Source organism: Rhamphochromis longiceps, linkage group LG23, assembly GCF_057381845.1.
Source record: "Rhamphochromis longiceps isolate RC_006_pf linkage group LG23, R_longiceps_female_GT1.1, whole genome shotgun sequence".
Lineage (NCBI taxonomy): Eukaryota > Metazoa > Chordata > Actinopteri > Cichliformes > Cichlidae > Rhamphochromis > Rhamphochromis longiceps.
Window position 1 is genome coordinate 28,541,368 of NC_140578.1, and position 14,078 is coordinate 28,555,445.

Here is a 14,078-nt window from a genome sequence, read left to right on the forward strand (position 1 = left end):
AAGCAAAGCCAAGGCCCCTAGGGGAACACAATGCAGATATAGCAGCAAGATGTGAGCTGGTTCATGCTGAGGTTGGATTGTAAAGAGCTCTATAGAGATTACATTTATATAATGTTTCTCCACAAAGCAGGCTAAGCTACACCCATGGATACGCTATGTTTTAGTCAACCATAGATTTATCCCATAGTGTGACAATCATTGTGTTTACTTTTTCTTCCAGTAAGAAAAACTATTGCTGTCAGAATTCAGGTGTGTGCTGAATGCACAATGCCAAGAAAGACAAGAGCAATGAACAGCAATTGTTGCTTCAACATGGGAAGGGTTATAAGGTCATTTCCAAACAGTATGCAGTCCATCATTCTACAGTGAGAAAGCTTATTTAGAAGTGGAGAACATTCAAGACACATGTCAGCCTTCCCAGAAGTGGACGTCCCAGCAAATTCACCCCAAAGTCAGATAAAGCAATCGTCTGAAAAACTGAAAGATGCCAAAACCTACATCTCAGACTCCACAGCCTCAGCTAGCATCCTGACACATTCTGCTGCATCATGGAAACAGCTCTGCAGTGGCCCCTTATTGTATATTTAACTTAGAGTAGAGGGACTAAACAAAGTAAAGGTGATGACGCGCCGACAAATCCCAACAATGCGAATGACGAACATTCACAGCACGAGGAAATGAAAAGACAGCCAGGGTTACAAATCCGATAAAGGTGACAAATGTTTTCTGGTTTCTTTGTAATAAGCACACATAGTCGAGTTTTCATGTGTATCAGAGTCCTATAGTTCATTAGGTGCTGTATGAAGTAGCAGTTAATAATATGACCAAGGTAAAAGTGATAAAAGTCTTCCTGTTACATATTTAATGGGTTACGACCTGTAGACAAATAAATATTGTGCTTTCTTTGATAATTTACACATTAGTAGAGTTTGTCCCTTGTTTGAGAGTTTTATAGATTTTAGTTGTCTATTTATATTACTTAACAATATTAAGCTATGTTCCTCTAACATAGCTAATCTTCACAGGCTGAGCAAGATCATATTTGTCTGTTATTACAGCTTCAGCTTCCGACGTGTGTTTTGTTCAGAGCACCAGTTCGATTCAAAGTAGCGACTCCGTTGTAGTTTAGGACGTCTCTCGAGAGCCAACGCAAATCTTTTTTTTGTTTATTCTGCTTCTGATGTTCCTTTTCAAGCGTTCTTCATTTGTTGCAACATATGCAGACACAATACAAGATTCAAATGAGAATGAATGGTTACAAGTATATACATATGACTCATAGCTGACAAAAAGAAAGTGATCTGAGCTGTCTGGCAAGTTATTGAACTTTGCAGATTATGCAGAACTTCAAAGTGAGTTCAAAGAGTTTTTTGGGTCTGGGATTTCACCATGTTGCCTTTTTCACACATATAATTGAAGCCTCCAGCCAACCCCCCCCCCCACCTCCTGCTGATAGTTTTTAATGCAGCACAGGCAGTCATCCGTCACTAATGCTCCACGGTGTACTAATGCACCTCGAGTGTTACTTGCTTTACTCTTGCACGGAGATGAGCGACGACCACGACGACCGTGTCTGCCACAGCAAATCATGCTGTAACCGCTCAGAGCAGAACAGGCTTGGAGATACCCTGGTGAATTATTTATGCGCTTGGAGTTGAGCTGTTCCTGTAGTGAAGCACCTGCAGGAAGAAAAGCTTTGCTGAAGCAGCGTAAAGATAATTTAGCTCCCATCCCGAGTGTGTTTCATGTGTTTTGCACTAAACACACCGTCTACGGTCACCAGTGCACCTTTCTCACTTTTTTTATAGCCACTTGTCCACGACACTCTGTTTGTTTGTCTTGCCTTGCTCTCATGGGAACGTCTTCTGCGAAAGCACACTCCAGCTGATCTTTCAGTGCCCCCCACACCCACCCCTGCCTGAAAAATGGATCTCGGCTGGCTTATTTTGACTTTGCTTGACAGCAGAAGGCAAGCTGTGAGAAATGGAGAGAGAGAGACTAATGTTGGACAACACTGGGGTATATATAGTGCTCTTTTCCCAGAGCTGTGAGCTGTTGGTATTCTGTGAGAGAAACAGGATCCCCACCAATGAAACGAGTCACTGTTCCTGCAGCCAAGCACCATGTGGCCCACTACCCATGCACTTCTTGTACTTGTCGACCCCACTACGCCCAGCTCAATTAAACAATCTGCAACACCCGCAGTTTTTGCGTATCAGCCCTGAAGCTTTTTAAGGAGCCACTTTCAACCATCAAACTGAGAAGCCGAATCCCCCGCTAATCGCTCAGTACTGATACATTCATTCAACAAGTCCTCCAAATCAGGGGCGGATCTAGAGAAATTTTCTTAGGGTGGCATGAGGGTGGCAAAGAAATCAAATGGGGTGGCAAAATCAAAGCCTTTTTTTAAAACACATATGCAGGTGGTTACATATGGTTAAAATAATTCAAATGCAGTAAGTATACACGTTTTTCATATAAATATAGTCTATAACTTAATTATTGTCTGTAGCCCACATAATGACACACTTTAGTTACATAAAACATGTGAGTTTTGATCTTATGTACTGTATAGCCTTTATAATAAATAAATATGTAGCCCAATAACTATAAAATCCAGAAAGCTACACAAAATGAGGCGGTTCATTTACAAACACAAGTCTAATTAAGCTTCAGACTGTTTTTTGTTAGAAAACAATCACATTGTTATATGCTTAAATTACACAAAATGTCAGAAATCTGCACTGTCATGAACCAAAATTTAAACCTAATTTGTTGGATTAACCCACTGAGGTCTGAAATACAACTGCCCATTTTTGATTCCTTTTGAGTTTACGCTTGTATTTCACCCTCAAATTGTTTCATTTTGGTTTTTTCCCCTTGCCTTGTTTGGTATCATTCTTTTCAGCTCAACTGAATTTAGTTGTTTTTTTCACTGACATACTGCATTAGTATTACTGATCTGAAATCACACAAAGAACTTAAAAATACGAGTAGTATTTTTTTTTACTGTAAAAAAAACCACAGACATGTTGAGTAAATTTTTATAACTTGAAATGCAAATAGAAATTGTACGTTTTGTAAACATATACAACTATTTATCTAAAAATGCAGCCAATACACCTGCCGTTTTTTGTTTTTTTCATTTTCTACAACCATTTAAAAATATTACTAAAACTAAAATGAGAGAACAATCAGGTGTTGCAATAAGATGCCCCACAAATGATGTGTGCCAGTAAAAAAGAAGTTTGTCCACCAAAATACAGAACAGCACAGGGATAAACCTGCAGGCCTGACAACAGGAGGTGTATCACTCCGCTGGTTGACAGTGTTTACGTTGCAAATGTGCCTCTGTGACATTCATTAGTGCCCTCACTGACACACAAAACAAAACGACTACACAACAGAACAACTACACAAGACAACACAACACACTAAGTATACACTCCACACTAAACGTCACAAATCTCCCACATCTAAAAACTCTCTCGCTCTCTCTCACTCGCTCTGTCTCGCTGCGTGGCTGCAGCTTGTTGCTATGTCAGCTTACATCAGTCATGTGATTTGGAGGTGCAGCGTGTCCGTGGACCACAGAGGGTTAATAACATTCACCTTCCTTCCATTTCCAGAGTGTAACATCTGTGTAAAAAGTGAAATTCCCATGATGTTGTTCAAAATGTGCTCTGGCACAATCATAAACATCGCTTGCTACTGAAAACAAGAAAAAAATCCAGTCCTGCTATGGGCTGAACCATTTGTTAATGGTGGTGGGGGGAAACACTATGCAATCAGTTTTAGCATTTATATTCACCGTTGACTGTAACTATGCTCAAACTGTTAATGCTATCTTATTTTAATAAACAACACTGTCATATGGAAAACCTGGGGTGGCACTTGGGGTGGCAAGGGATAATTTTAGGGTGACACTTGCCACCCCATGCCACCCTTGTAGATCCGCCCCTGCTCCAAATTAAACGGCAATCACCTAATTTTCCTTCACAAATGGCCGTTTGACGATTACTGCCACGTTTTTAGTAGACTAATTTAAACTGCCTTGAAAAAGCAAGAAATAAGGATTGTAGTGTTCAGGTAGACTATGTGTAACGATTACAGACTCCTGTCATGGTTAAAGTTAGGTTCAGATAACTGACACAATGCAAGCGGATAGTCAGTTAGGAGCCTTATTTTGGTTTTCTCATCCAGGGAAATCAAATACTGTTTTAGGTCACAGACTTGCCTGAGCATTGTTAGACACTGACAGATAAAGTTTCTCTATTTAGAAAGTATAAAAGCCCACATTTGGAGGTTGGAGGGGTTATTAGGTTGGAGTAGGTTATAAGTTTGTACTCGCCTAACCGTTGCAGTTTCCAAGGGGATGAAAAAGGAGTAAACTTCAAGCATCTTTGATCCATGTTTTTAAACCCTGAATTTAACCACCAGTCGCTTCCTGCTGATGAATCAAACACCTTCAATAAGACCTTTTGAGCTAGACCTTCTAATCCAGTCTACAGCTGGTGAAGCTCAGGGTGCCAGGAGGTTTGCCTTAATGCGTGTCTTGCTTAGCGATCTCTGCCCCACTACCCTCAAACTGTCAATCAGACTGAAAGCAAAGCACTTTCTAGCAGGGCAGGATGTCATTTTTAAAGTCATTTGAAGGAGTTTATACAAAACAGGTATAAAAAAAAATTGGAGTTTGAAAAGTTTCTGTCAATCTAAAATCTGACATGTGAGGGGCCTGTCATTGCTTCGACACTCCCATCAGGGCCTATGGTGAACTGTCTATAAATCATTCACACACATACTATAAACACCATTCACACTAAACCTGCTGATCATCCTGCTGGCCAGCCCCCTTTTGTTGTCTTACAGCAGATTACCAGCACCAGAAGGCCGTGGCTCTCGGCCCCGCTATCATACATGGTTAACCCGATTAACCGGTCACTTCCGGTCACAAGCTAAACTGCAAGCCGTTTAAACCTGAACGGCAAGGCATCCTTCTACCCAAATATTTACTCACAGGAAGAAGGTTTCTTCCATTCGGGAAGGAGTGCTTCGAACACCTGTCGATGCTTTTATTGCAGACCTTTAAACATCAGAAAAAAAGAAAAGAGGTGGAAATGGCCAACTGTTCCAGGAGCCCAAAAAAGAGCCCCAAATTCCACCTATAAATACCAGCCTCAAGCCATCATCGTTCACATCCTGTGAGTAACCACAAACCAAAATGTTATGTGATGATCTTTAAAGGCTATGCTAATCCTTTTATTAGTAACATCTCTCGCTCTCACTGTGCTGACCACCACATACCAGCACATCATCAAACTATGGATGCCAGCACAGCACCTCCCCAATCCCATAATATGATGAAAGATTTGGCATGTTATAAGCCAAAGGAGAAAATAATAAAGTGAGAGTTTCATAATTAAACCAGTGGAAATGCTTCATTGCTACCAGTCTCGCCCACGTCTTTCAATCTGAGACTTGAGTCCAAGATTGGTAACTTGACTCCCTCCCTCCCTCCCTTCTTCCCGTCACCCACCCCTTCTGGTTGGTCTCAGATACTGTATGACACTGCTGTGGGTTCTCATGGACACGCTGCCCTTTGGAAATTCCCCGGCTGCAACTAATACAACCCCGCCGTGTAACACCAGCGTCCGCTCGAGCTAGTGTCACCGCACAGGAGTGGATGAATTATCACCGCCAGCTTTGATGTGGTGGGCAAATTGATCACGAGGCATGCTGCCACTGCCGGGGCCATATCATGTTCTGCCCTCATCAGCAGATTCAGCTGTAATGGTGATTCCCTCCAAGAAAGCAAAACAAAAGTGTCACGCAGAGCCAACCGCAAAAAGAAACCCAAATGTGTGAGAGCCTTGTCTGTCCCAGCCAAAGAAATAAACCTAATTAGAGCAAATTCAACCTGATTAGATTGAATTAAGATCAGCAGGAGTTCACTGTGCCCTCCCCTCCTCAGAGCCTCGGGTCTCCTCTGGCCTCTAATCTTTGTATCTATTCAATTAGCAGCAACCTTGCAGAAAAGCTGCCACAATGCAGATTATGTTCTGCTCAGTGGTTGTTCTGAAAATCCACTGAAGTTCAGCGCATCTGCGCAAAAGGCTTTGCAGAAATACAGACTATACTTCAATAATAAATTCAGGATTTTTTTTTTTTAAATCAAGATTTTTTTTTAATAAATAAAATACAATTTTGAAAATGCCAGGCTGACTAGGCTGAAAATGAAATACTTGTAATTTATTACAAACATGACTCAGTGATAATTTTCCATGACATCCATGCACAATCACACAGGCTCACAACCTTTTGCATTTGTGTATTTGCCTCCAAAGGAAACAGATGATATACACACATCTTATGACACAAACACACACACTGTCTCATAGCCAAGCTCCAGCCTTACCTCTCGCAGCAAATCTTTAGCCCACGGTGCTGATGTGCCTCTGCAGTGCCACTGGCTGTGCCTTCAGCCTGCCAGCTCGGATGAAGTGTTATCCTCAGTGTGAATGTTTGCTCCGCTCTCCTTCCCTTTGCAACGCTGAGCGTCCCTTCTCTCTCCTCCACTGCCGTCACTGCTGCTGCCGCGTCCTCAGCTGGCCTCTAGTACAATCCAGGTGGTCTGATGAGTGAGAGAGAGGAAGAGGACAAAGAGGACGAAGAGGTGCGTCTCCTGACAGGGAGCTGCTGCTGCTGCTGTGTGTGATGATGTCTGTGGCTGGTGACTATGAAGACAGACTGTGTGTGTCTGTGTGTGAGGAGAGAGAGCAGAAGGGGAGAGACAGGACCTGCCATGCAGAGATCAGCCCTGTTGCTGTTAAATTTAAACCACCCTGCCTGCTGACACCTTGAGCCACGGCTGCTCTCCCTCTCCAGCACACTAACACACTGGGACGCAAGTGCACACGGATCCCTGATGGTGCCATATGGCTCACGAGCCTTTGGGAGTCTATGACTATCAGAAGAGAAATAGTGAGCGGGGGTGTGAGGGGTGAAAGGAAATGTAGGTGTTTTTTTAAGGTGTTAGTGGCTCAAATAAACTAAACATTGCCCCAAAACTGCTTGAAGATGTGAACAAAATGACTTTCAAAGTCAGCAATGTCAAATCCACCAGTCAGTGAATCTATCCTGTCAGTGTAAAGAAGAGGGATGTCATAACTTTTTTATACTGTGGGCCATATGCATGAAGTTTAACATTTACAGTGCAAATTAGATTTTATACTGAAATAAGTGAAAAGCAATGAAAAATTACTGCACAACTTTTTGGGCTTAAATTGTAAGAAATAAATGTGTAAAAGTACAGAAAAAAGTGCAGTGGCTCATTGCCCAGACTGTCCCGTAATTATAAAACACAAAGCTTTTGTTAATTCATACAAAATGTCCTTTTTTCTGTGGACTTATAAAGACATTTCCCTAGTAGATGTCATCATTTACTTGTTTATCTGCTACCTAAATGTAGTATGGATGACTATCCAGGAGGTCTTTATCAGTGGGAAAACTGTACGAAAATAAAGTTAAAAGTTGAGAATTTATACCATCTTTCACATTTTCCAAAGCCGCCCAGTGGACCAGATTGGTGACATTGCTAGGCCAATTCTGGCTCCTGGGCCTTATGTTTAATACCCCTGGTTAAGAAGTCTAACTACACATTTACAGTACATGCCAGTTTGTTTTTTTAATGATAACGGCATGCTGTTGTAGAAAATAAAAGAAAACATAAGCTTCCTCCTCACCTGCTTGAGACAGTCTGCAGGTGAGGAGCTAACACTGGCTAGCTTCTATTAGTATGCTAGTCGATAGGGGCTTGGCTAGTTTTTACATTATTATTATTATTATCATCATTATTATTATTTGCTTATTTTTGAAAGGAAATGCCCAAATTATTATATACTGTATTTTTCTTTATTGTTTTAGATGAGGTAATGATTAAACTGAATACCAACATTTTACTGCGTTTTTATTATAAGAATATGAACATGCAGTGCATATTTACACTATGCCCAGCTGGCTGTGCACTGTGCTTCTAGCACAAGAGTATCCCTTCTTTGATAGTTAAAAAGTTGGCAACCCTTGGTAAGGATGCACCAAAAATAGATACCTGGTGCTTTGAGTGCTTTAAAAAATAAGGGTTACTTTCTGATGCAGTCTGAGGCAGGAGGGTTGCAGACGGTTGAGTCACAGGCAGCTTCTTTCCCCTCAGCGGACGTCACAGCAGTAATAGAATTATGGGCATTGTTCAGCTTCAAATGGCATGCAGGGCTAAAATAAACTGCTTCGAAATGAATTAGTTTTCTATTCAAAGTCTGCCTTTCACTGAAGGAGAAAAAAAGCAGACCAAGGACTGACCTGTGGATGTGTCTTTCTTTAATGTGTGCCTGCGTGACCTGAATTGCATCAGGACTGGGAGTCCTCCAGCTGTCAGTGGCTCCTCTCCTTGACACTCTGCCATAAATCTACAGCCAACTCTCTTTTCTTTCACCTTTATTTACCCAGAGGTGTGTGTGTGTCCATGTGTGTCCATGGCTGTCTGTATGAGAATTTTTTGTTCAGTTCTTTGATTACTTGTTTATCAGTCTGATTCAGAAAGAAGAAAAATAATGTGGGTGTCCTCTTAAAAGCCACCTTCTTTTAAGCCTGCAGTGGGATATGGTCAGTGACTCAGCTGTTCTGACTGGAGCTTTAAAAAATGGGGCACACACCTACACAAACATTTTGCCTTGATGTTTAAAAAAAACATGTAAGATACGATGTGGTAAGCTCAAATGTTGGCTGACTCCACTCGTTTTAATCCACACTTTAAAAACAGTTTCAAATCGTATAAAGCATCACAAAGCTACAACATGTTTTTACTGCAAACTGTGTGTCTGAAATCTAAACACTAACAGGATATGATAAAACAGCACGTGCTGGAATGATTATACTCTGACACGTTGATGACCCTGGACAGGTCGCCAGCCTGCCATGGGGCTAACACACAGACAACATTTCACACTTATGGGCAATTTAGAAAACTCCACAGGAATTAAACTCAGGACCAGAGATGGGCAGTAACGCGTTACTTGTAATGCGTTACTGTAATCCGATTACTTTTTTCAAGTGACGAGTAAAGTAAGGGATTACTATTGCAAAAACGGTAATTAGATTACCGTTACTTTCCCGTAGGAACGCTGCGTTACTGCGTTACTAAAACCGTGATTTTTTTTGCGAGAATGTCTCATGACAGTGACGTAAGCGAGTGCGCTGTTAGTGACAACAGCTGTGTGCAGATCAACAATGGATAATATATCGAGTGTGGGAGAGAGTATGAGCATGCAGCGTTTAAAGCGTGGAAGTACTGACCTTATTTTGAGTTTGATTCCATAAAAAGTGACAAAAACATTAGTGTCTGTTGTGCGTGGGAACAAAACTTCTTTTTACAGCGAAAAAACCCTCTAAACAAGCACCGAGTGCGCTATGACGTAATGGGAAATTCACAGAGAAACTCGCGGATTCTTCCACTGACCGCTGCAGCACACCTGCACCAGGGTAAATCTCCGCCTACCCTACTCCTGCTTTACAGGTGAAAATAGAGCAACAGGACCGCTAGTCTTTGATTTTATTTATTTTCTGCTGTGTTTTACTTGCATCTATTTGAAAGAGTGAGTGTAAACACAAAAAATATATATTTTATGTGCTGGAATGTGCAGAAAATAGGTTTAAATATTAAATAAATTTCTTCCAGTCAGTGAATGTTGTATATAATTAAATGTTTGCTTGATGCCTGAAGTTAAAAGATTAAAACTAATAAAACAAGTTTAAAAAAAAGAGACTTTTCCATTTGATTACATTTTGTATGATGGATTATGCCAACCGTTCTCACTCCCAAAGCGTAACATTTTACGCTAGGTGACAAATCGTCACCATATTACGTTTTCGGCTACCCACCACGTTCCTAAATGACGACCTCGGAAAAAAGAGGAATATGAGAACCGTCTGGACTGAATCTACACATGTTCGCTCTTTTTCTTCAAATCACTTAGAAACACGCTATTTAACATCATTAAAGTCCTGGATAAGGTCAGGAATAAGGTTCTGGTCAGGGCTAGGGATAAGGTTAGGTTTAGGGCTGGAATACAGGGCTGGAACGTCTGTTACCGCGGGAGCGTCATTGCACTGGATTCCAGCCATAACCCGCCGCGTACCATAAGAACGCCGAAGGTCTCCTTTCGCGTTCCTCGGGAAAGCCGCGGGACGTGACAAAACATCGACATGTTACGCTTCGGGAGTGAGAACGCTCTGATTATGCAGAAAAAGTAGAATTGGGCTGAAAGATCTATCGATTTATCACCTATTCAGGTTTTTAAATCGTGTTTTTAAAAAGTAACTAAGTAACTAAGTAATTAATTACTTTTGAAAATAAGTAATCAGTAAAGTAATGGGATTACTTTTTTGGGGAAGTAATCAGTAATTAGTTACTGATTACTTTTTTCAAGTAACTTGACCAACACTGCTCAGGACCTTCTTCGTATGAGGCAACAGTGCAACCATACTGCCTGTTGTTAAAAAAAATATCTATAATTTGACAGAGCTAAAAAAAAACACAAAAGAAGAAATAGTAAGCCTAAAAACTACAGCAGATGAAGAGTATCTGAAAGTCATGACCTTAGGACAAAGGAACATATCAAGGAAAGACCTGACACAGGATGCATCTGGACCTTTAGCTGATTCATCTACTGTTAACTGAAGCCTCATCATAAAGGGTCTCAGTAGAGGGGTGGCTGTCAAGAAGCCATTTTTAAGGAAGGGAAACAGGGAGAAAAGGCTGAAGTATGAAAATCAGAAATGTGGCAAGTCTTGAGTGATGGATCTGACCATTGCTTGAAATCATCATCCACAGCATGTCATTGTCCTGTCTTCACCCCCCCATCCCTAATCGGTTGCAGTAGATGGCTGCCCGTCCCTAAAACCTCGTTCTTGTGATTTGGTGCTATACAAATACAATTTAATTAAGAATTGAAATGAATTTAGGTATGTACAGAGCAGGTCAGGAGAGAAGTACAACACTGAGTGTCTACAGCAGGGGTGTCGAACTCCAGGCCTCGAGGGCTGGTGTCCTGCAGGTTTTAGATATCACCCTGGGTCAATACACCTGAATCAAATGATTAGTTCATTACCAGGCCTCTGGAGAACTGCAAAACATGTTTACCGGCCCTCGAGGCCGTGAGTTCGACACCTGTGGTCTACAGCCATCTGTAAAACACAGTGAAAGCTCTGCCATGCTTCAGGCTCAGCCAGTGGTTTTGGAGATTTTGTCAAAATTGATGGAATTATGAACACAGCAAAGTACCACCAGATATTGATCCATCATGCAATACCATCTGGAAAGCAACTGATTGGCACAACTTTATTTTTCATTGTGACAATGATCCCAAAGACACTGCCAATCTGGATAGAAAAGCAGGGGCGATTTTAGGGGGTGCTTCAGCAGATTTCTTACTTTTTTGGCAATATTTGCTGTTTGTGTGACACACTACTAAAAATATAAAAAGCATACAGTACTGTACTTGTTTGAAACGTAACATTTTAACAACAAAAGTATAGATAACCCCCCCTCCCAAAATGGTTTGTTCCAACTCTCCCCTGCTCTGGTTCTAGCGATGGTGGCTAAGACGCAGCGGAGCTGAGGTGGAAGTGCCTGGCTTAAAACAGGACATATTAGCTGCATTTAACCTTCAGTTACTCTTTATATAGTTGGTAGGAGTCAGACCAGGTTTCTTTTTAGCTGAAAAACATTACTGCTTCAAATCCACCTCCATCGTCCCGATACCCAAAAACTCCAACCCATCTTGCCTCAATGATTACCGCCCAGTAGCACTCACCCCCATCATCACTAAGTGCTTAGAGCGACTGGTCCTAGCACACTTCAAATCCTGTCTCCCCCCCACCCTGGACCCCCACCAATTCGCATACCGCCGGAACAGGAGCACAGAGGATGCAGTCTCCATCGCAATGCACTCTGTCCTCTCACACCTGGACAACAACAACACCTACGCCAGAATGCTGTTTATAGACTTCAGTTCAGCATTCAATACAATCCACCCCTCACAACTCATCAGGAAACTGACAGACCTGGGTATCAGTTCCCTCATCTGCAAATGGTTACTGGACTTCCTGACCAACCGCCCCCAACATGTCCGGCTGGATAACCGCTGCTCATCTACCATCACAATGAACACCGGTGTACCACAAGGCTGTGTGATGAACCCTTTCCTCTACTCCCTCTTCACCCACGACTGCAGACCTGCTGATGGTTCCAACACCATCATTAAGTTTGCAGATGACACCACGGTGATTGGCCTCATCAGTGACAACGATGAGGCCGCCTACAGGGAGGAGGTGGATCGTCTGGCTGAGTGGTGCGACAGAAACAACCTGCTGCTTAACACCGAGAAGACCAAGGAGCTCATCGTGGACTACAGGAGGAATGCTGACCCACATCCACCCATCCACATTAAGGGGACGGCTGTGGAGCGTGTGAGCAGCTTCAAGTTCCTGGGAGTCCACATCTCCGAGGATCTCACCTGGACGACCAACTGCTCCAAGCTGGTCAAGAAGGCTCACCAGCGCCTCTTCTTCTTGAGGACTCTGAGGAAGAACCACCTGTCCTCAGACATCCTGCACAGCAAATTCAAAAGTGTTAGATTTTTTGGTGTTAATAGTCTCCTTGCAAAAGTAGAGTTAATTTTACTCTAAGCAGAGTCACATTCTTTTAATGTAACTCTGAGGTGTAAAATGATAGTAGTTAAAATCGAGTGTTAAAATGAGTGTTTCTCTGTCAAATCTGGAGGTGTTACAATGGAAACATTAACTCTTGACCTCTTAACTCTGAACTCCTACAGGGGCTATGACACCAACAGAGTAAATTCACAGACTCCGCCCCCAGCACGGCTCCAATCGAAGCTGAAGTGAAGCCGTTTCAGAACATTTTGCTCTACATATTTGAGTTGTTTGCCATGCTTGGTAAGTCATTTTTTTTCAAAGATTGTTTCAATTGTTATTATGAGCTTTTACTTCTGTGGCTCTTTGGAGTTGAGACAAAGCTGTGTGAAAGGCATTAGCCATGTTGCTCGCTGATAGCATAATATTCTGTTTTAGCTAGCTGAAAGGTATTGTTTGCGGGCAAATACCACAGCCTTGAAAAAAGCTTGCATGTGAATTTTCAGTCAAACGTTTGGTCAAATACACCTAAAACAATGTCTAGAATGTGAAATGTTGGTATAATGGTGCTACTTGAAGCCTGAAAACGATCGCCCATAAAATAAAATAAAAAACGAGCAAACAGCAGTAGCAGACGTCCTGACTGGGTTCTACGTTAGCATAGATCCCTCCAGAGTTTTGTGCACACGGTTTAGGTAAAAATGAAAAAGGTTGCGGTTTTACATTTAGTTCAGTATTACCTGTTGCCTGTGTCTTTGTCTTTTGGGAAAATACTTTACACAAGTAATGGCTCAAAGAGGATTCCTTTTTTTTTTTACTGTGCTGCAATTGTTTACTGGATTATTTGTGCCATTAATTGGTGTCAACTAATTTTTATTCGGTCTCCGCACAGGATATGCTTGTGAAGATGGAATATGGGGGAGAGCAGAAGTGCGTTGAAGTTCCACAAAGGGATGAATGAAGGACATGCATATTGTATTGAAGAAATAAGTGATGAGAATGCTGTTATTTGCATTTACCATGTCAGACCTTTTGATAAACAAAATTCTAATGAAAGTGAGAACATGTATACTGTTACATCTTTCAGAAAATGTTTTGAAATTGTGGTGCACAGTTCAGAATAAATGTTTTTCAAAAACCATTGCATCTTTTTAGTAAATGTTTATTTCCAAAAGAAATTTCTAGAAGTTCAGAACAGTAAAATTCCCGCTTTTTAGAATGAATTAGAAGATAACTCTTACGTAGTTAAACTAAAATGCTCTTTGAGAGTTAATATATAAACTCTTAACACCAAGTGTTAAATTATCAACTCCAGACAGATTTGGTGTTTAACACTAAATCAGAGTTAACGTACCAACTCTCCAAAAAGAGTT

The 14,078-nt window shown here is 41.5% G+C and overlaps 1 protein-coding gene and 1 long non-coding RNA gene across 3 annotated transcripts in view; one reads left to right on the forward strand and one right to left on the reverse strand.

Moving 5' to 3' along the window:
- Positions 1 to 6,953, reverse strand: part of filip1l (filamin A interacting protein 1-like) — a 109,662-nt gene extending 102,709 nt beyond the window's left edge. For both annotated transcript variants that reach the window (XM_085397850.1, XM_085397848.1), the window contains exon 1: positions 6,416 to 6,953. The gene's annotated coding sequence lies outside the window, so the exon portion shown is untranslated. The remainder of the gene's footprint in view (positions 1 to 6,415) is intronic.
- Positions 6,954 to 12,893: 5,940 nt separating this feature from the next.
- On the forward strand, positions 12,894 to 13,851 carry LOC146642121 (uncharacterized). Its single transcript, XR_014909718.1, has 2 exons — positions 12,894 to 13,008; positions 13,598 to 13,851. It is a non-coding gene; the product is annotated as an uncharacterized LOC146642121 (long non-coding RNA).
- Positions 13,852 to 14,078: the final 227 nt, after the last annotated feature.